The following is a 21,443-nucleotide window of genomic DNA, read 5'->3' on the forward strand; positions in this document are numbered from 1 at the left end:
CTTTGACAAATGTTTGGGCCTTCCTCTGACACCGCCTAGTATATAGGTCCAGGATGTCAAGAAGCTTGGCCTCTGCAGCGCCTTCCGATCAGATGCCGAGCAGTTGCCATTCCAGGTGGTAATGCAACCGGTCAGGATGCTCTCAATGGTGCAAATTAATGTAGGTGCAAATTAATGTAGGAGAATATAACACATTAGATCTGGTAAAAGATAATACAAAGAAAAAAATATGAATATTTATTTTTGTACTATCTACCATCTTTGATTCGAAAGAGAAAGGCCATAATGTATTATCTAGCCCAAGCGCAATTTAGTTTTTGGCCACTAGATGGCAGCAGTGCAACGTTTTAGACTGATCCAGTGACCCATTGCATATCTGTTCATCTCAGCAGTCTTGATGTTGTATCAAGACTGCCCAAACGTGCCTACGTTTAGATTTTAGTCATTTAGCAGACGCTCTTATGCAGAGCGACTTACAGTAGTGAATGCATACATTTCATACATTTTTTTCTGTGCTGGCCCCCTGTGGGAATTGAACCCACAACCCTGGTGTTCCAAACACCATGCTCTACCAACTGAGCTACAGGGAAGGCTATAATTGGTTTATTAATACATTTTCAAGTTCATAATTGTGCACTCTTCTATAACAATAGCATGGTATTATTTCACTGTAACAGCTACTGTAAATTGGACAGTGCAGTTAGATTAACAAGAATTTAAGCTTTCTGCCCATATCAAATATGTCTATGTCCTGGGATTTTTTTATTTTATTACTTACAACCTCATGCTAATCACATTATCCTATGTTAGCTCAACAGTCCCTTGGGGGGCACACTGATCCTGTAGAGGTTAAATAAGTATTTTTAAAGGGATACTTCAGGATTTTTGCAATGAGGCTCTTTATCTACTTCTCCGGCGTCAGATTAACTATTGGATAGCATTGTTATGTCTCGGGGGTCCAGTATGAAGTAGGTTTGAGGTAGTTTCGTGAGCCAATGCTAACTAGCATTAGCGCAAAGCAGATAGCCATAGACCTCCAGTCATTGCGCTAACGCTAGTTAGCAACTTCCTTCAAACTGCAGCCAGAGATATAAAAATGGTATTCACGAGTTCATCTGACTCTGGGGAAGTAGATAGATAAAGGGCTTCATTGTCAAAATCCCAAAGTATCCCTTTAAGCCTTGAGACAATTGAGACGTGGATCGTGTTTGTGTGCCATTCAGAGGGTGAATGGGCAAGACAAAATATTTAAGAACAGAGTATGGTAGTGGGTGCCAGGCGCACCATTTTGAGTGATTCAAGAACTGCAACGCTGCTAGGTTTCATACTCAACATTTCTAGTGTGTATCAAGAATGTTCCACCACCCAAAGGACATCCAGCCAATTTGCATTGGAGTCAACATGAGCCAACATCCCTGTGGAACACTTTCGACACATGCCCCGATGAATTGAGGCTGTTCTGAGGGCAAAAGGGGGTGCAACTCAATAAAGCTGATCCTAATGTTTTGTATACACAGCCTAAGGTACATTGTAGGTGAAAAACATGATGTTTGTACATTAAAATAGTATGACAATTTAAAGTACAGTTGCTGCCAATATCCAGCAGGTTAGTGATTTTGTGTAATTAATGCATACAGTTTACACCGGTTTCATAATTTACATCGTTTTTCTAATGAGACCCACAGAGCCTTGAACAGAATCATCAATCAGGCCTCGTGTATTCCTTTTTCAGCCTTCTGTTCAATTAGTGTATCCATATCGGTTTTTAATGTACGCCCGTGTACGAATCTGTGTAAACCAGTTTACCAATTTAGATGAATAACTGTCCTCTCATTCTAATCCACAGAGACACTTACAAAGAGAATCATCAGAGGCCAGGAGGTCCAGCCATATTCTATCAAGTACCAGGCGTAACTACCGTGGAGCCACTCATCTGACCCAAGTAGGTGGGTGTCTGCTGCCCACTGCTGGAAACCGTGAGTACTGACTACAATTATGGGAGAGTGATGGATAACAGTGTGCAATGTACACAATAGCATATTTGGGTGGATTCATCTTAGCTCGAATGGGTTTTGGACAATTCTATTGGTCCTAAAGTGAAATGAAAGTGTTTTGTTTTTCTATCACTACAGCCGCAGTACTTCAACAACAACATCCTGCTCATCAAGGTAAGAGACTTTATTTTAACGTTTCACCACCATGAGCTAGAGATGTTTCAATACCAACACAGGCATAACACTTACAATAAAGCTTATTACTGTTGTTTGTACTTTATATTTCAGTTAGTCTGCTCACTGCGCAACTTAAGATACTACTGCAGCCTAGACACTAAAATCCATAACTTCACTTCGCTCCTGTTGATCCCTGCTTTCTGATTGGTCAGCATCTGATTGTGTGCCTTTGCTATGGTTGTGTGTGTTCTAGCTTAGTGAGCGAGCCCAGCTCTATGCCTGCGTTCAGCCTGCCGCACTGCCAGAAGACAACACCCCTGGTCTCCATGGGTCCACCTGTACGGTGAGTGGCTGGGGCGTCACCCGTATCTACAGCTACTACCTGTCCCCTGTGCTGCGGATGTGTAGACCTTACTGCCACTACTACTACTAATACTACTGCTGCTACTGCTACTACTGCTACTACTGCTACTGCTGCTGCTACTGCTACTACTGCTACTACTGCTGCTGCTGCTACTGGAGGACCATAGACAACATGATGTGCGGTAGGACCCACTTTGGTGGCAAGGACTCCTGTCAGGTAAAGCCTAATCTCGGCACTCAGAACCAAATCTTTAACATCTGTCACAAGATGTGACTGGTGTGAATAATAGGGTGTGGCCCTTAAAAACTGGGCCAGAGCCAATGGGGATATTTACCGTTTGGATTAGGGAAATGTATGTGTTCAGATAAGGGAAATCAGATACTGGTCTCCAGGTCATAGGATATGCTATGATCTCTTAATAATAAAATAATCATATGAATGTATTAAACTTCTATAGCGCTTTTCATAATAGACATCTCAATGCGCTTTATAAGCAAAAAAGAAACAAACAAACATTCAATATACCGTATCATGACATGTCAGGTCAACTAATTGAGGCCAAGTCTTTGAGTGCTGCATCCTTTGCGGATGGAGAGGGTCAGTTCTTGGCTCGAGTTTGAGCGGAGGGAGTTGGTCAGAAGTAACTAAGAGTTCATTTGTAGCACTAACAAAAGGACCAGAGCTTTTGTTCACTACTGTGTCTTTTGTGTTATTGTTCTACAGGGTATGATAGAAATTATTTAGGAAGAGAGACTGCAGATTCTTTTAAACAATAACTTTATTATAAGATTTGCAAAAAATTTTGTAGTTCAACAATCCACTCACAGTGCACAATTAAAATGCTCAACGAACAGAGTTGTCTCTCTCCTTTTATAGAAAGTAGATCCTCTTATCTGTCTACGTGACAGTTTAGCAGATGTGTGGAAACAGGGACAGAACAGTGTAAAATGTGATTTAGCTTGTCTGTGCAGATTAAGATAGCTAATGTTGCCACCATTGTATGTTCCTTCCTGCATGTTTCCACACAGCTAAGTTCCTGTAGATTGTGACAACAGGATGTCACATACTGCGGTTGCACCCAAACGGCTCTTATCTGTACACCCAGACTTATGACTAAGTCACAGAAGACATGCCTGCGTCAGCAAAAAATATTAACATACAGTACCAGTCAAAAGTTTGGACACACCTACTAATTCAAGGGTTTTTCTTTATTTTTACTATTTTCTACATTGTATAATAATAGTGAAGACATCAAAATGATGAAATAACACATATGGAAACATGTAGTAAATAAAAAAGTGTTAAACAAATCAAAATATATTTTAGATTTTAGATTCTTCAAAGTAGCCACCCTTTGCTTTGATGACAGCTTTGCACACTCTTGGCATTCTCTCAACCAGCTTCATGAGGTTATGCTTTTCCACCGTCTTGAAGGAGTTCCCACATATGCTGAGCACTTGTTGGCTGCTTTTCCTTCACTCATCGGTCCAACTCATCCCAAACCATTTCAATTGGGTTGAGGTCTGGTGATTGTGGAGGTCTGGTCATCTGATGCAGCACTCCATCACGCTCCTTCTTGGTCAAATAAACCTTACACAGCCTGGAGGTATGTTTTGGGTCAATGTCCTGTTAAAAAACAACTGATAGTCCCACTAAGCACAAACCAGATGGGATGGTGTATTGCCGCAGAATGCTGTGGTAGCCATGCTGGTTAAGTGTGCCTTGGATTCTAAATAAATCACTGACGGTGTCACCAGCAAAGCACCCCCACACCATCAAGCCTCTTCCTCCATGCTTCACGGTGGGAACCACACATGTGGAGATCATCTATTCACCTACTCTGCGTCTCACAAAGACATGGTGGTTGGAAGCAATAATCTCAAATTTGGACTCATCAGACGAAAGGACAGATTTCCACCGGTCTAATGTCCATTGCTCGTGTTTCTTGGCCCAAGCAAGTCTTTTCTTCTTATTGGTTTTCTTTAATAGTGGTGTCTTTGCAGCAATTCGACAATGAAGGCCTGATTCTCCTCTGAACAGTTGATGTTGAGATGTGTCTGTTATTGAACTCTGTGAAGCATTTATTTGGGCTGCAATCTGAGGTGCAGTTAACTCTAATGAACTTATCCTCCGCAGCAGAGGTAACTCTGGGTCTTCCTTTCCTGTGGCGGTCCTCGTGAGAGCCAGTTTCATCATAGCGCTTGACGGTTTTTGCGACTGCACATGAAGAAACTTGACATTTTCTATATTGACTGACCTTCATGTCTTAATGTAATGGCAGACTGTTATTTCTCTTTGCTTATTTGAGCTGTTCTTGCCATAATATGGACTTGGTATTTGACCAAATAGGGCTATTTTCTGTATACCAGCCCTAACCTGTCACAACACAACTGATTGGCTCAAATGCATTAAGAAGGAAATAAATTCCACAAATGAACTTTTAACAAGGTACACCTTTTAAATTAAATTCATTCCAAGGTGTCTACCTCATGAAGCTGGTTGAGAGAATGCCAAGAGTATGCAAAGCTGTCATCAAGGCAAAGGGTGGCTACTTTGAAAAATCTAAAATATTAAATATATTTGTTTAACACTTTTTTGATTACTACATGATTCCATATGTGTTATTTCATAGTTTTGATGTCTTCACTACTATTCTACAATGTAGAAAATAGTAAAATAAATAAAAACTCTTGAATGAGTAGGTTTGTCCAAAATGTTGACAGGTAATGTTTAGCAATGGACAATTCTCTAAGTAAAAACAGCATAGTATGTCTAATTAAAATGCATAGCATGTAATTAATTAATTTCCTCCACAAGGGCGACTCGGGCGGACTCCTTATCTGCAATGGAAACTTAGAAGGCATTGTCTCATGGGGAATCAGTCGTGCCAACCCTTACTTCCCAGGAGTCTACACTAAAGTGAGAAACAATGACAACCCCACCAACTGAATCAAGACAAACGTCCCAGAAAAATGGCTCACACAGGGATGAGAGTGATTCCTAAATTAATCCTATTCCACCCCTGCTTGCCACAGTTTGAAACCATATGAACAAGAGCAGTGGCTGTGACTCTGAGCAGAGTCATGTACTTATAGAGAGCGGGGCCATTGAGGTTTCTGCATTATGTTAATTTACATGATGCTACAAACATTCTATGGCAATCATGTTAGCACCCCATTAACATTACATGGGAAATATTTCTATATTGCTATGTAACTGAATGTTTAAAAGTTGGTCCAACACTCTAAATATATGGTCCTGGCTCTGAGTAGAGGGCAAACACAGTAGCAATTGTATGGGGTAGCACAAAGATCCCATGTAATTCTGTGTGGAACAGCCCCATGCCAAACCACAACTTCATTTTATTATTAATTTCTGATGAACTGCTTTGGACACCGATTCCTGCTTACAAGCAAAAACTAAAGCAGGAAGTACCAATGACTTGCTCAATACAGAACTGGTCATGACGCGGATGCTACACTACAGGACTGTTTTGCTAGCACAGACTGGAATATGTTCCTGGAATTCATCCAATGGCATTGAGGAATACACCACCTCAGTCAATGGCTTCATCAATAAGTGCATCAATGACGTCATCCCCACAGTGACTGTATGTACATATCCCAACCAGAAGCCATGGATTACAGGGAACATCCGCATCGAGCTTTAGCTAGAGCTGCCGCTTTCAAGGAGTGGGAGACTAATCCGGACGCTTATAAGAAATCCTGCTATGCCCTCAGACGAACCATCAAACAAACAAAGCGTCAATACAGGATTAAGATTGAATCCTACTACATCGGCTCTGACGCTCGTCGGATGTGGCAGGGCTTGAAAACTATAACGGACTAAAAAGGGAAACCCAGACGCGAGCTGCCCAGTGACGCGAGCCTACCAGACGAGCTAAATGCCTTTTTTATGCTCGCTTCGAGGCAAGCAACACTGAAGCATGCACGAGAGCACCAGCTGTTCTGGATGACTGTGTGATAACGCTCTCGGTAGCTGTTGTGAACAAAACCTTTAAACAGGTCAACATTCACAAAGCCGCTGGGCCAGACGGATTACCAGGACGTGTACTCAAAGCATGCACAGACCAACTGTCAAGTGTCTTCACTGACATTTTCAACCTCTCCCTGACCGAGTCTGTAATACCTACATGTTTCAAGCAGACCACCACAGTCCCTTTGCCCAAAGAAGCAAAGGTAACCTGCCTAAATGATTACCGCCCTGTGGCACTCACGTCGGTAGTCATGAAGTGCTTTGAAAGGCTGGTCATGGCTCACATCAACAGCATCCTCCCAGACACCCTAAACCCACTCCAATTCACATACCGCCCCAACAGATCCACAGATGGCGCAATCTCAATCGCACTCCACACCGCCCTTTCTCACCTGGACAAAAGGAACACCTACTGTATGTGAGAATTCCGTTCATCGACTACAGCTCAGCGTTCAACACCATAGTGCCCACGAAGCTCATCACTCAGCTAAGGACTCTGGGACTAAACACCTCCCTCTGCAACTGGATCCTGGACTTCCTGAAATGCCGCCCCCAGGTGGTAAGAGTAGGCAACAATACGTATGCCACGCTGATCCTTAACACTTGGGCCCCTCAGGGGTGTGTACTTAGTACCCTCCTGTATTCCCTGTTCACCCACGACTGCGTGGCCAAACACGACTCCAACACCATCATTAAGTTTGCTGACTACACAACAGTGGTAGGCCTGATCACTGACAACGATGAGACGGCCTATAGGGAGGAGGTCAGAGAACTGGCAGTGTGGTGCCATGGACATCAACCTCTCCCTCAATGTGAGCAAAACAAAGGAGCTGATCGTGGACTACAGGAAAAGGCAGGCCGGACAGGCCCCCATTAACATCGACGGGGCTTTAGTGGAGCAGGTCGAGAGTTTCAAGTTCCTTGGTGTCCACATCACCAACAAACTATCATGGTCCAAACATACCAAGACAATCGTGAAGAGGGCACAAAAAAACTTTTCCCCCTCAGGAGACTGAAAAGATTTGGCATGGGCCCCCAGATCCTCAAAAGGTTTTACAGCTGCACCATCGAGAGCATCCTGACCAGTTGCATCACTGCCTGTTATGGCAACTGCTCGGCATCTGACCGTAAGGCGCTACAGAGGGTAGTGCGAACGGCCCAATACATCACTGGGGCCAAGCTTCCTGCCATCCAGGACCTATATAATAGGCGGTGTCAGAGGAAATCCCATAAAATTGTCAGACTCCAGTCACCCACGTTATAGACTGTTTTCTCTGCTACCGCATGGCAAGCGGTACCCGAGTGCCAAGTCTAGGACCAGAAGGCTCCTCAACAGCTTCTACCTTCAAGCCATTAGACTGTACCCCTGCACACTAACTCGGTACCGGTGCCCCCTGTATATAGCCTTGATATTGTTATTTTTATTGTGTTACTTTTTATTATTACTTGTTATTTTAGCCTACTTGGTAAATATTTTCTTCTTCTTGAACTGCACTGTTGGTTAAGGGCTTGTAAGTAAGCATTTCATGATAAAGTCTACACTTGTTGTACTCGGCGTATGTGGCAAATAAGGTTTGATTTGATTTGAAAGGATGTCTTTACAGATATCGTAGGCACCAAACACACAGCACCACTTCAAGTGGCTCTTAAAAACCTGCTTTTTTTTATCTACAACTGTCAATCAATCCACTCTCTATGTCTACCTCTTAACTCTCTCTCAACACACTCTCACACGGACACAGATACAACACAGACACTGACAAAGAAAGTGTTGTTATGACAGACCTGAGGATCAATGAGCTCAGGGTCGACGAAGCAGACACAGAAGCCAGCAATCACTCGAGTGAAGAAGAGGGTGAGGATTGGATTAAACCTCTTATTTACCAGTCCCAGGGGGCCAAATAGTTTGCCTACTGTCCCTACAGCAAGTTCCGGGTGGGGGCAGCCCTGTTGGCACATGATGGAACCGTTTTCACAGGTGAGGGGCTTACAAATAATATAATAATAATACATGGTTTGGGGGCTGATAAAATGGTTCCTTTGATTTATTTGGTACAGTATGTTGCATATTGTTTTAACTCTTCAGATTGCTTGAATAAAGCCCTACAGCGCAGTCATGACTGCTCATATCATTGTTATGAACAATGAATTAAAATATGTGCCTTCTGTATAGGAATGGAATTACTAAAAGGAGAATAATAAGTTCTAAAGTTTATTGTTGTCAGAGTGGCTGGTCTGGCCACCATCAGTGGATACAAACAGCATTTTCCTGATTCAATATTGGTAAAACATGCTTGCTATCAAAAACTCCTGTGTCTGTTGAACTACTGCACAGACAGAATACTTCATTTTTTAGTGTTTTTAATATGCTCCTACTTTTTGACCAATAAAAAGTATTAGGTGTTAGATTCATTTCTCACAATGTTGACTATTGTGCAGGTTGGTCAGTGGTGCCAATGTTTTGATTTCACTGTGCACTTAGTAATTATTAGTATTGATATTATGACATTGGTTGTTAAGACCAAGGCAATGTTACATTTGTTGCATTCATTGGCACTGCAATGTTAAGTGATTGCAATGCAAGTCCTCAGTAGAGTAAAGGCTTGGTAAATCAAACTCATTGTCCACTGTGGACACAGCCTTTATTTTCTTTACTTGAAAGTAAGTATCCCTCCTCATGTATATTTTGCACTGAAGGCATTCTACAGAACTAACTCTTCTGTTCTATTCCAAAAAATGTTTTAAGTAGGTCTAAACCTTGTTTTAATACTGTTTTTATCCTGTTTTGCTTTGAATTATATAACAATGGCCTGGTCGAGACTAACTTGTTTTATAGTTTTCTGTTTCATTTTTTTTTTTTTTTTTTTTTGACACATTAGCGTTTAGATTGTTTACGGTTAATCCTGTCAGAGAGGGGTGGAGGGTGGGTCAGGTGAGGCAGGTAGCCTAGCGGTTAACAGCAACGGGCCAGTAACTGAAAGGTCGAAAGGTGAAAATCTATGAAAGTCTATGTGCCCTTGAGCAAAGCACTTAACCCTAACTGCTCCTGTAAGTCGCTTATTGCTGGACAAGAGCATCTGCTAAATGACTAAAATGTCAACGTAAAAAAAAAATCTGCCTGTATGACTAGTCCAGAGATATACAAATATACAGATGATCTACATTCCTGATTATTTACATTCCTGTTTAGTGCAGGTCATACAATATGAAAAGTTAATAACAATATATGTGTCATGGGCGTCGTAAGGATTGGACCAAGGCGCAGCGGGTAAAGTGCTCATCTTAATTTATTTGATGAAAACACTTAAACAAAATAAACGTATGACAAAAAACAGTTCCATAAGGCACACAGGCTATACAGAAAATAACCACCCACAAAACACAAGTGAAACAAACCTCAACTAAATATGGCCTCCAATTAGAGGCTACGACAACCAGCTGGCTCTAATTGGAGGTCCTACCAAAAACCCAACATAGAAATAGAAAACTAGATTTAAACATAGAAATAGAAAACATAGAACCTACACCAAAAACACCGAAACACACAAAACAAACACCCCCTGCCACGCCCTGACCAAACTACAATGACAAATAACCCCTTTTACTGGTCAGGACGTGACAATATGACAGTCAGACTGCCCTTAGCAGCATCACATTTAACCCTCTAAGTGTTATCTGAATCAAGAATGATCATTGAGATTCATTAAAATTATTTTATAGTGTTAAGGATGAAGACATGTGTTCTGTATTTGATTTGATACCATTCCAGAGATTCCAGGAGCTCTTACGAACACAGAAAACATTAACTAAACTATCCTCCTTTTTTCTTAACAGGATGCAATGTAGAAAATGCATGCTACAACCTTGGCCTCTGTGCAGAGAGAACAACTATTGCAAAAGCTGTTTCTGAGGGATACAGACGTTTTAAGGCTATTGCCATTGCCAGGTGCAGTATTCCTGAACTTTGCTTTGTTTCCGAGTAAACAACAGTTGATCCAAAATAATTATTGATTCAGTTATATTTTGTCCTGTTGAGTTCATCAGACTATATAACACTTTTATATGAAATTGTTTGAGTTCACTGGGTTCTGCTGCCCCTCAGAGTGTGTAGATGGTTAAAACATTCTACTCCTATCAAGTCATCTCCCTGAAGTGTTTAAATACTACTACACTGTATTATTGTCAACATAAAATATTGGTTAAAACACAGTACTGAAAATCACCATTGCGGGTAATGTTGCTAATGATATGATTGATTTTGTAGTGACCTGGAAGACCAGTTCATCTCACCATGTGGAGGTTGCAGACAGTTCATGCAAGAGGTAAGTAAATTATTTATACAACTTGGATCTGTCAATGATCTGTGAATGATCGCATGGTAAAACCACTTTTATTCAATCACTTTTTGACAGCACCCCCTTTTGATTTGATTTGAACAAAACATTCCATAGATATTTGCTCATTGTAGAAGTGCTCAGAAAGTGACTTTCTGGAGCTGAATGCCAAAACATTCAAGAGAGGAAGATACTAGAAGTTCACCTATTTTGCATACCCCACCATACCATGAGTCATCTATGTTTTCATCATCACTGGAAAAGATAAACGTTTGAGATTGATCTAATTTAAAAGCTTACAAACAGTTTTGTAAAACTATTTTATAATTTTGTTAAAAAAATTAAATGTATTTCAAAAAATGTCAAGAAATTACAAAATAGTTTGACAACGCTGTTTGTAAGCTTTTAAATTATTTCAAACTCAACCATTGATCTTTTCCAGTGATGAAGACATGGATGACTCATGGTATGGTGGGGTATGCAAAATGGGTCAACTTTGAGCCCATTTATTTTCTGAATGTTTTGGCATTCAGGACCAAAAAGTAACTTTCTGACCACTTCTTCCACGAGGAAACATGTATGAAAAGTTTTGTTAAAATCAAAAGGGGTGCAGTCAAAAAGTTATTGAATTCAAATGGAAAGGGAAAGGGAAAGACTGCATTGAGAATGGAACCAAGGTCTAATCCAGGAAACCTACATCTAAGGTGGATTTAAAATGAATGGAACATCACAAAGCCATTCAACTATAATGGAACAACCTCAAGTAATCCAACTAACTTTTCCCTTGTAGTTTGGTGATCAGTGGTCTGTGTACCTATCCAAGCCTGGTGGGTCTTATGTGGAAATGACAACATTCACTACACAGAATGCGTCATAGTAGTATTCACAAGACAAGAGGAAAAACAAGAATCATTCATAACAGCATTACAAGTCCATGAAATGTCAATAACCCCTAACCACATACATGAAGAATGTTAGACTTCCAATAGGATTACTACACAATTTATTAGTTGAATAATGCAAGTGGATATTGACTTGTGTCTCAGAAATTAGGAAAATGCCTCAATGTGTTTTCTAACAAGTGTTTGAAACACAGTAGAATACATCAAATTATATTTTACTACACAGCTCACATTCACATTATTATTTGTATGTGCATGATTGGAAGTGTTTGAAGTATCAATGTTAAAAATACTTTATGTACACGGGGGCACCTCAGGGATGTGTCCTCAGTCCCCTCCTGTAGTCCCTGTTCACTCATGACTGCATAGCCAGGCATGACTCCAACACCATCATCAAGTTTGCCGATGAGACAATAGTGGTAGGCCTGATCAACAACGATGAGACAGCCTATAGGGAGGAGGTCAGAGACCTGGCTGTGTGGTGCCAGGACAACAACCTCTCCCTCAACGTGATCAAGACAAAGGAGATGATTGTGAACTACAGGAAAAGGAGGACCGAGCACGCCCCCATTCTCATCGACGAGGCTGCAGTGGCGCAGGTTGGGAGCTTCAAGTTCCTTGGTGTCCACATCACCAACAAACTATCATGGTCCAAACACACTAAGACAGTCGTGAAGAGGGCACGACAAAGACTAATCCCCCTTATCTATTTTTACTTAACACCTGTTTTTCTTAAAACTTTTTAAAGCATTGTTGGTTAAGGGCTGGTAAGTAAGCATTTCACTGTAAGGTCTACATCTGTTGTATTTAGCGCATGTGACAAATAACATGCATGTCTAGTTGCAGGGGGTTTGTTTAAATTTAGAAAATACACACCAATCTCAATCAATGAGAGAAGATTTAAATAGACAAGATGGTGATGTACACATTGCTGGAGAAAAACATTGATTTAATTTAATAACGGAGCATTTTGTAAATACAAACAAAACCCATGCAACTAGACATGGACGTTTAGAAGACATTGGTTGTCTTCCAAGTCGGGAATTGAGGAAGTATCGACAAGTTAATAATGTTGGCCAAAAATTCTCTAATAACGCCTATCAGATAGCTGGACAGAGTAATGGTCTGACTAGGCAATATTTTTAATAGCTACAAGTTGATCTACAAGCAGTGGAGACCCGTCATTTAGGCTGTCTCACCTGTTATGAAACCCACATTTATTTGGGCTTGCCTGTTTTGCATGTTATTTTGGCATTAATATGTGTCACATATCAGTTTGCAAACAATGTAAAAAAAATATCTAACATTGAGTTAATAAAGCCACATACAAACATGGTCTTTTTTTGTTTTCTTGAGTAAGGCAGCTCCAAAATGCAGGTGTTTCAGCCTAGCTCAGTGATTTCTGTGGTGGTGGGGAAAGCCAGCATAAAATACGGAGTGTTGCGCCGTGATTGGCTCAGTCTTCTGACACTCATGGGGACACTACGTCACCGCCAAGTCTAAGGGTAGAGTTCTAAAATTCTAGCCCCTTGGGTGCTGCCATAAAGTTACATTAGTAATGCCCATCCAAGAAGGCTCAAGGTCATTGGCGACAGAAAAAATGATGTCTCCTATGTTGAACATAATAAACGGCTCTCTGTCCACCAGATGTGTACCAAACTCACTAAAAGTGGCAGTAATAAAGCCTCTCTTGAAAAAGCCAAACCTTGACCCAGAAAATATAAAAAACTATCGGCCTATATTGAATCCCTTTCCTTTAAATTTCTTTTTAAAAAGCTGTTGCACAGCAACTCACTGCATTCCTGAAGACAAACAATGTATATGAAACGCTTCAGTCTGGTTTTAGACCCCACCATAGCACTGAGACTGCACTTGTGAAGATGGTAAATGACCTTTTAATGGTGTCAGACCAAGGCTCTGCATCTGTCCTCGTGCTCCTAGACCTTACTGCTGCTTTTGATACCATCGATCACCACATTCTTTTGGAGAGATTGGAAACCCAAATTGGTTATTAATTGACCCTGATGATCATCTATGAACATTTTAACATCTTGGCCATGTTCTGTTATAATTTCCACCCGGCACAGCCAGAAGAGGACTGGCCACCCCTCATAGCCTGGTTCCTCTCTAGGTTTCTTCCTAGATTCTGGCCTTTCTAGGGAGTTTTTCCTAGCCACTGTGTTTCTACACCTGCATTGCTTGCTGTTTGGGGTTTTAGGCTGGGTTTCTGTACAGCACTTTGTGACATCAGCTGATGTAAGAAGGGCTTTATAAATAAATTTGATTGATTGATTGATGTCAAATCACGTTATATCTATAGTAGCTTTGATTGGACTGTCAACATCATACTTTCAAAATCTTAGCTAGCAGTCATCATCATGAATCAAGTCGACAATCTACTGGCAAATCCTTTTTAATCCTTGTCATATGAAGAGAAATAATGAGGAGAAATTATAGATAAAATGTATCGGTGCTCATCGAGTTGGAAATCGCAAATTCAGCAATGAGGGGTTTGGAAGGAATCAGTGGCTAACTGCAAGCATTTCAAAGCAATCATTAGCCTGCTATTCAGTGGAGTGGCTGTGGCAATTTTCCCAAGTCTAAGATTAAGGGTCTCTTTTCCTAGTTTAAAATTATAACCATTCAACGTTGGACATGTTGTCAATGAAGCGTGATTTGTGCAGCGCTCAAAACAACTGCTAACTCGGAACTGCAAAATCTGACTAGTGAGTTCAAGACAACTGGGAACTCGGGAAAAACGAGCTACGACTGGGAAAATATGTTTTGAACTTCCATCCAACTCGGAAATGTAAGTCGTGAACTCGGGCCTCTTTCTAGAGCTACAACCTGAAGATCACTGACGTCATCATGATTCAACCTTTTTTTCACGAGTTCCCAGTTGTCTTGAAGCACCATAAATCCATAAAATGCCAGACTTTGATGAGAAAATTTGCCCACGAAGGACCACCGCACCACCCTCCTGTTCAAGTGAGCACAGCACAACAAGGTGAGTCCAAAAAGGTATTGTATGCTGCTGCATAAATGACGTTATATGCCAGGGAGATATGTATACTGTAGCTAAGAAAGTAATACAAAGTGTATGTTGTGTAGTAAGCTGTTAGTAGCCCATGTGCCTCACCCTAATAATTTGGTCTATTTTCACCTCTTAATTTCACCTACTGATCTGACTTGGTGGTGCACATGTAGCCTATAGTCTGTTTTTGAGAAATATATCCTACGGTTCTGACTTAGTGTACAAGGAGAATACTATAAGAACCACCCATGTTCTGAATTCTGTTGCCGTACATTTCAAAAGTGCTGAACAAATAGTTGCATTGACTAAATCCGTCCTAGTTCGCTCATTAATGTCTTAATCGAAATTACGGATTGGCTCTATGCGCTTGTCGTCCCCTTTTGCCATAGTTTGTACATCTCAATTGTCAGTAGAAACCACATTTCTTTAAGCAAGTCAGCCATATCAGCTCTGTTTTTTTAAAAGGCAGTAAATGAGGCTGAATTAACTGTTTCGCTGTCAGACAAGGCTCCGCTGAAAGCAAGGTGTGCAGTGGTATAGTGCAATTAATGTATTGTTCAGTGGTGTGTTGTGTAGTGGCTTTGATGGCATGCATCCCACCTTTTTTTTTTTGCCCCACCAAAATGTACATGCTAAAATTGTCACTGTCTACAAGTTCTATCTACAATTTCTGAACTACCAAAAGGAAGTACGACATGTAGTACAATAAAATAATTATACAATTGTCAAAATAATTTTTGTTTATTTAATTGCACAGCCATATTCAGATATCATGAACGTCATGGATAAAAAAAAGGAGTGGTAGAAGAAATATGGGGGAAACTCTGTATAGCCTGTTCTTACAACAAGTAAGGACAGATTATTGGGGCACATGGAGTGTGTGTTACTTTTGGTTTTCAAATATTACTATAGAATACTAGCTATGTTCAGCATGCAATTGGCATAGTAATAAGATTGTATTCCCTGTTCCCCTGCAGGCTGGTTCATCAAGCAAGGCTATTCTGAGACCCATGTCTCAGGAGCTGGTCCCTGCAGGCCCTCTCACCATGAAACAGGAAAAAGAGGAACAGATTGCATTAAACGGGTTAGTAACAGCAATCAGTCACAGCATCAACTTACTTTCAATAGACACAGAAGAGCCCAACATATTTTGAGATTGTCTCTCGAAGATTGACTGAACATAAAACTGAGTTTTGGCACGCAATCAAGAGTGCCTTTCAAGTTGATTTCTATTGACTGAACAGCTGTTGGTTAGTTTTGCAGGTATTTTGGGGACGTGTCTGCCCAACCCAACGTGATCAGGGTATTCCGGCCGTTCACAGCGGACGTACCCCCTCTACCCGGTGCCCAGGAAAGTACCCTGATGTCCTGCCAGACTCAAACCTGAGGGCCTGGGCAACAACCGTATTCTGCTCCTGGTCATGAAGAAGTAAGGATCATTCTCCTCCATCCATCCTCCAGCTTCATCTCAATGTCTTGGGGTCTGTTTCCCAGCCCCAGATGAAGCCAACTTTTGGACTAAAAAGCATTTGTTTTTTTAGTCCAGGATTAGGCTTAATCTGTGTCTGGGAAACCGGCCCATTATGTATTATGTCCAGATTCGTCCAACTCTATGTTCACCCACCCCAGAGTATACTGATCTAACCTCTCCTCCCCGTTTCCATAGTTACCCTTACACCCTGCGTCATTACCTGGAGGTGAACGTGCCCAGCAGGAGAGAGGGCTCTCTGATGGTGCTGCAGCTGCTGGACCTCTTCTTCATTTCAACCAACATTGAGTAATCATATTTTTATTTAATATCTTTATTGTGCAGATGGCTGCCCCCAGCTGGTTATCACTGACTTTGGCTGCTGCTTGGATCAGAAAGACTCCAGTCTACAGCTGCCCTTCAACTCTATATGGGTGAACAAATATGGCAACTCCTGCCTGATGGCACCTAAGGTAATCATCCTCAGAGAAATACAATAACACAACCTGAACATTCAAAACAACAAGCCCTTCTATTAGGGCTGTCCCCGACTAAAAAAAATCTTGGTCGTCCGAGATACATCTGCTGTTTCGACCAATCGATTGGTTGACATTTTAAAAGGTGCATGTTTCCTTATATAGACACACCCTATGTGTTTTATTAAAATCAACTATATGTAGGCTATTGAGCTTGTCTTCTGCTTTAAGCACACTGTGATCAAATAATGAAGACAAACTAATGACTCAAAAGGGAGCCAGAGGGACCTCCCTAGTGGTGCAGCGGTCTAAGGCACTGCATCGTAGTGCTTAAGGCATCACTACAGAACTGGGTTTGATCCCAGGCTGTGTTACAGCCGGCCGTGACCGAGAGACCGGTGAGGCGGCGCACAATTGGCCCAGCGTCGTCTGGGTTAGGGGAGGGTTTGGCCTGCCAGGATGTCCTTGTTCGATCACGTTCTAGCAAATCCTTGTGGCAGGCTGTGCGCCTAAAAGCTGACTTCGGTTGCCCATTGTACGGTGTTTCCTCCAACACATCGGTGCGGGTGGCTTCTGTGTTAAGAGGACGGGTGTTAAGAGGACGGGTGTTAAGAGGACGGGTGTTAAGAGGCGTGGTTTGGCAGGTCATGTTTCGGAGGATGCTGTCACGTCCTGACCAGTAGAGGGTGTAGTTGGGTCAGGACGTGGCAGAAGAGTCTGTGTGGTTTTTATTGTTTCATTAATTTTGGCCGTGTGACTTCCAATCAGGCACAGCTGTAGAGGGTTGTGGCTGATTGGGAGTCACACATAAGTTGCCTACTTTGCCTTGTGGGTTTGTGGGTAATTGTTCTTGTCATTTTGCTTGTACCTGACAGGACTGTGTTGGCTGTCAGTTTTTGTTGTTTTGTAAATTGCATAGTGTTCGTTTAATTAAATATGACGAACCCTAACTCCGCCGCGTTTTGGTCCACTTCTTCCTCAGACGGCCGTGACAGATGCATGACTCGACCTTTGCCTCCCGAGCGTGTTGGGGAGTTGCACTGATGAGACAAGATTGAAATTGTGGAGAAAAAAGGGGGTAAAATACAAAAATTATATAATATTAATATCGTATAAATCACAATGGCTACGCATGGCATGTCTGCAAGGACCGTGAAACATTGTATCAACTATCAACTTGGTCCGGCCTGAAGCTGGCACTAGCAAACTTGCAACATTGTATAAAATATTCTTGGCCCTCCAAGTTTCCTGTGCCAGTGAGCTCCAGGCAGACACAGCTGTAAACTATTTGTGCAAATGATAAGTAATCAGGTAGGCCTATTTTATGACTTTCCACCGGAACAGAGCATGACATCCCCCCCCCCCTCCTCCCCTTTCACGCGAGGAGTTATCGAAAGAGAAACGTTGAGGAACTGTTGTCATTCTCAATATATGTAAAACCAGACTTTGTTTACCTGCTGTTTGAGGTGAAGAAAAAATGACTTCATATTTCTCAATCAGATCCCCAAATGGGCACATTTATAGGCCTACATTTGCGTGCAGGCCAGTTAGCCTAGGCCTAATTCTATGCACAATCAGGTGCACTTCCTTACTCAACATTGACAGGAGCGCTATAAACAAGTCAAGATATCAGACAGGGGAGGTGATATTAATAATAGTGTAACGACCCTGGGTTTATAAGCGCGGAAATCGACTCTGCCGGATGAGCATGCTTTTGCGGCACAGTCGATAGCGCGCCGGACTTCGGGCTTCAAGGTCGAGGGTTCGAGACCTGCTCCCTGCCTGTTCATTACATTGGTGTCGGAAGTGATCGGACCTTGCATCCACGACAGTGCGTGTGCTTGGCCGGTGAGCGCGTTCCTGTAAGGCGTTGAGTCGCAAGCTAGCGCGAGGACGCGCTCTTTGAAAGGCGGGAGTAGTGTAACGACCCTGGGTTTATAAGCGCGGAAATCGACTCTGCCGGATGAGCATGCTTTTGCGGCACAGTCGATAGCGCGCCGGACTTCGGGCTTCAAGGTCGAGGGTTCGAGACCTGCTCCCTGCCTGTTCATTACAATACTTTGAGCAAAAGAGAATGTTTTGGGATTTTCACCCTCCAGACATTATTTCCTAAAGGACTTAATAATGAAATGCCTATGTATGTTGTGTTGTGAATTTAAAATATGTTACTATTTAAGATTACTTAGTTTTTTCGTATGATGTACCCAATGATTAATGAAAACTTGCTATGTCCTCGTTGTGATTTTATGGACGTGTTCGGTGCGTCTTGTCTATACACTTTTGTAATATTTGTGAAATGCATATTGTTATGTTTGGTAGCACTTATTTATTTTTCCTTTGCCTCCAACTCCTTTCCATACGTGGAACGGATGTGGGTGGGGCTAGGTCTACATAGAGGTGCTGTTTTCGGAAAATTCACAAAAGCTCTGATGAAGGCCGTTAGGCCGATACGTAAGCTTATTAATACCAGTGATACTATCAAGAACAGTGTGCGGTTTCCTTTTTTCCTTCATCCTGTTTCAATTGTTGCCATGCACCTGCAACAAGATTGCTCAGATGTGCGAGTGCCTTTTGAATCTCATTGTCAATATATGTAAAACCAGACTTTGTTTACCTGCTGTTTGAGGTGAAGAAAAAATGACTTCATATTTCTCAATCAGATCCCCAAATGGGCACATTTATAGGCCTACATTTGCGTGCAGGCCAGTTAGCCTAGGCCTAGTTCTATGCACAATCAGGTGCACTTCCTTACTCAACATTGACAGGAGCGCTATAAACAAAACTCGTAAATGGAATGAAATAAACCAAAACGTATTCCTCACAAGCGCAGCCTAGGTTGTACGGTCCGCAAACACCGTGTCCACTCTGACAATGAGAATGGTAAAATACTGTAATAATAATATATTGAATGCATTAACAGAAACTCTAGTACCTAAACAGACATTGTAGATAAGAACGGTAAATGTACTACTGGTGATACTGGTGTGCCATCCCCGTGGCCTCCGCAATGGATTAGTCCACTGAGACAGGCGTGAATAAGACAGGTGTCCGTGTGCCATAAAAAAACAAAAACATACTGTATATTTGCGACTGCTCGACTAAAAACATCTCAGTCAACCAACAGCCTATCGACCAAACAGTCGACCAGTCGACTAAATGGGGTCAGCCATACCTTCTATAAACCCTTTCTATCTATCAATTTTTGAAGCAAACTTCGATTGTTCTACCAGGAGTTGCTGAACATCTTTTCATCTTTGGTCTCTCCAAAGGTGGCCACTGCAGTTCCAAGCCAGGGAGTGGTAATCAATTACAGCAAGGCAGATGCCAGGGCTGTCAGTGCCATTTCCTATGAGATATTTGGCCAGGCCAACCTGTTCTATGGAGCAGGGGGCCTGGCTAGCAAGAGTTTCCAGGAGAAGCAGCTCCCTGCCCTACCTGCCAGTGTGTGTGCTGACATGCAGCTCGGGGCGGCAGGTAGCCTAGTGGTTAGAGCATTGGGTCAGTAACTGAAAGGTTGCTAGATCAAATCCCCGAGCTGACAAGGTAAAAATCTGTCGTTCTGCCTCCAAACAAGTCAGCTCCCCGGTAGGCTGTCATTGTAAATAAGATTTTTTTCTTAACTGACTTGCCTAGATAAATAAAGGTAATTTTTTTTAAATAGTGGTCAGGCTGCTCATGCGAAGGATCCCCAATAAGGTAGGAGTCTAACTAGGATTTTCAAACCTTTACTTCACTGAAGGGTATGCAAGGTATTAAAGATGAATTCAGTATTCCGTTCAGTAAATAAGGGTTTGGTGCTTAGTGTGCAAATCCATTACATTATCAGAGGTATCAGAGATATGCCCTGAATCCAAGACTCATATTATGCTCATATTGTTGTTTCTCTGCAGTGCCCCAGTGCCAGAGTGGCTGCCAACATGCTGCATCTCAGCCTCTGGGGAAGGCGGGCCCTGGCCAATCCGGACAGCGCTGGTATGAAGATGTTAGCTGATTGGCTGCTGTGCCAGTCTGCCATGGTGCTCCTGAGAGGCTGCAGGCCCAGTGGGAGCTTGGAAGAGGCAGAGGTACAGTACAGAGGTGCTTCATGTCGAACGTGGACCTGGAAGACCTCCGATTGTGGTGGAAATGGAATAGAAAAGTCACTCTGTGAAGTTGTGGGAACCCACCAATATAAAACCATTGAATTCACCTTAAAAAGGAAAATAATAATGTCAAAACAGTTTCTCTCCCCATTTCCACCCATGTGTGTAGAGCTTTCAGGAAACAAATACAGTGCGCTCCAAAAGTATTGGGACAGTGACACTTTTGTTGTTTTAGCTCTGTACTCCAGCACTTTGGTTTTGAAATGATACAATGACTGTAAGGTTAAAGACTGTCAGCTTTAATTTGAGGGTATTTTCATGCATATCGGGTAAACTGTTCCGAAATTACAGCACTTTTTGTACATAGTCCCCCCATTTTAGGGGAGCAAAAGTATTGAGACAAATTCACTTGTCACGATCGTCAAAAGGAGTGGACCAAAGCGCAGCATGGCAAGTGTTGATCGTATATTTTATTTTACCTCAGAACACTACAAACAAAAAGAATAAACAATGATAACGACCGTCACGTCTTGAAGGCTTAACAAGCAGTACAAAAATAAGATCCCACAACTACAGGTGGGGAAAGGCGGCCTAAGTATGATTCCTAATCAGAGAC

At 42.0% G+C, this 21,443-nt stretch overlaps 2 pseudogenes; both read left to right on the top strand.

Moving 5' to 3' along the window:
• Window positions 1-963: 963 nt before the first annotated feature.
• Window positions 964-5,484, top strand: LOC115168861 (trypsin-2-like; annotated as a pseudogene).
• A 2,556-nt stretch (window positions 5,485-8,040) lies between these two features.
• Window positions 8,041-21,215, top strand: LOC115167970 (serine/threonine-protein kinase PINK1, mitochondrial-like; annotated as a pseudogene).
• The last annotated feature ends 228 nt before the right edge of the window (window positions 21,216-21,443 follow it).

The sequence above is a fragment of the Salmo trutta genome, chromosome 30 (genome assembly GCF_901001165.1).
Source record: "Salmo trutta chromosome 30, fSalTru1.1, whole genome shotgun sequence".
NCBI lineage: Eukaryota > Metazoa > Chordata > Actinopteri > Salmoniformes > Salmonidae > Salmo > Salmo trutta.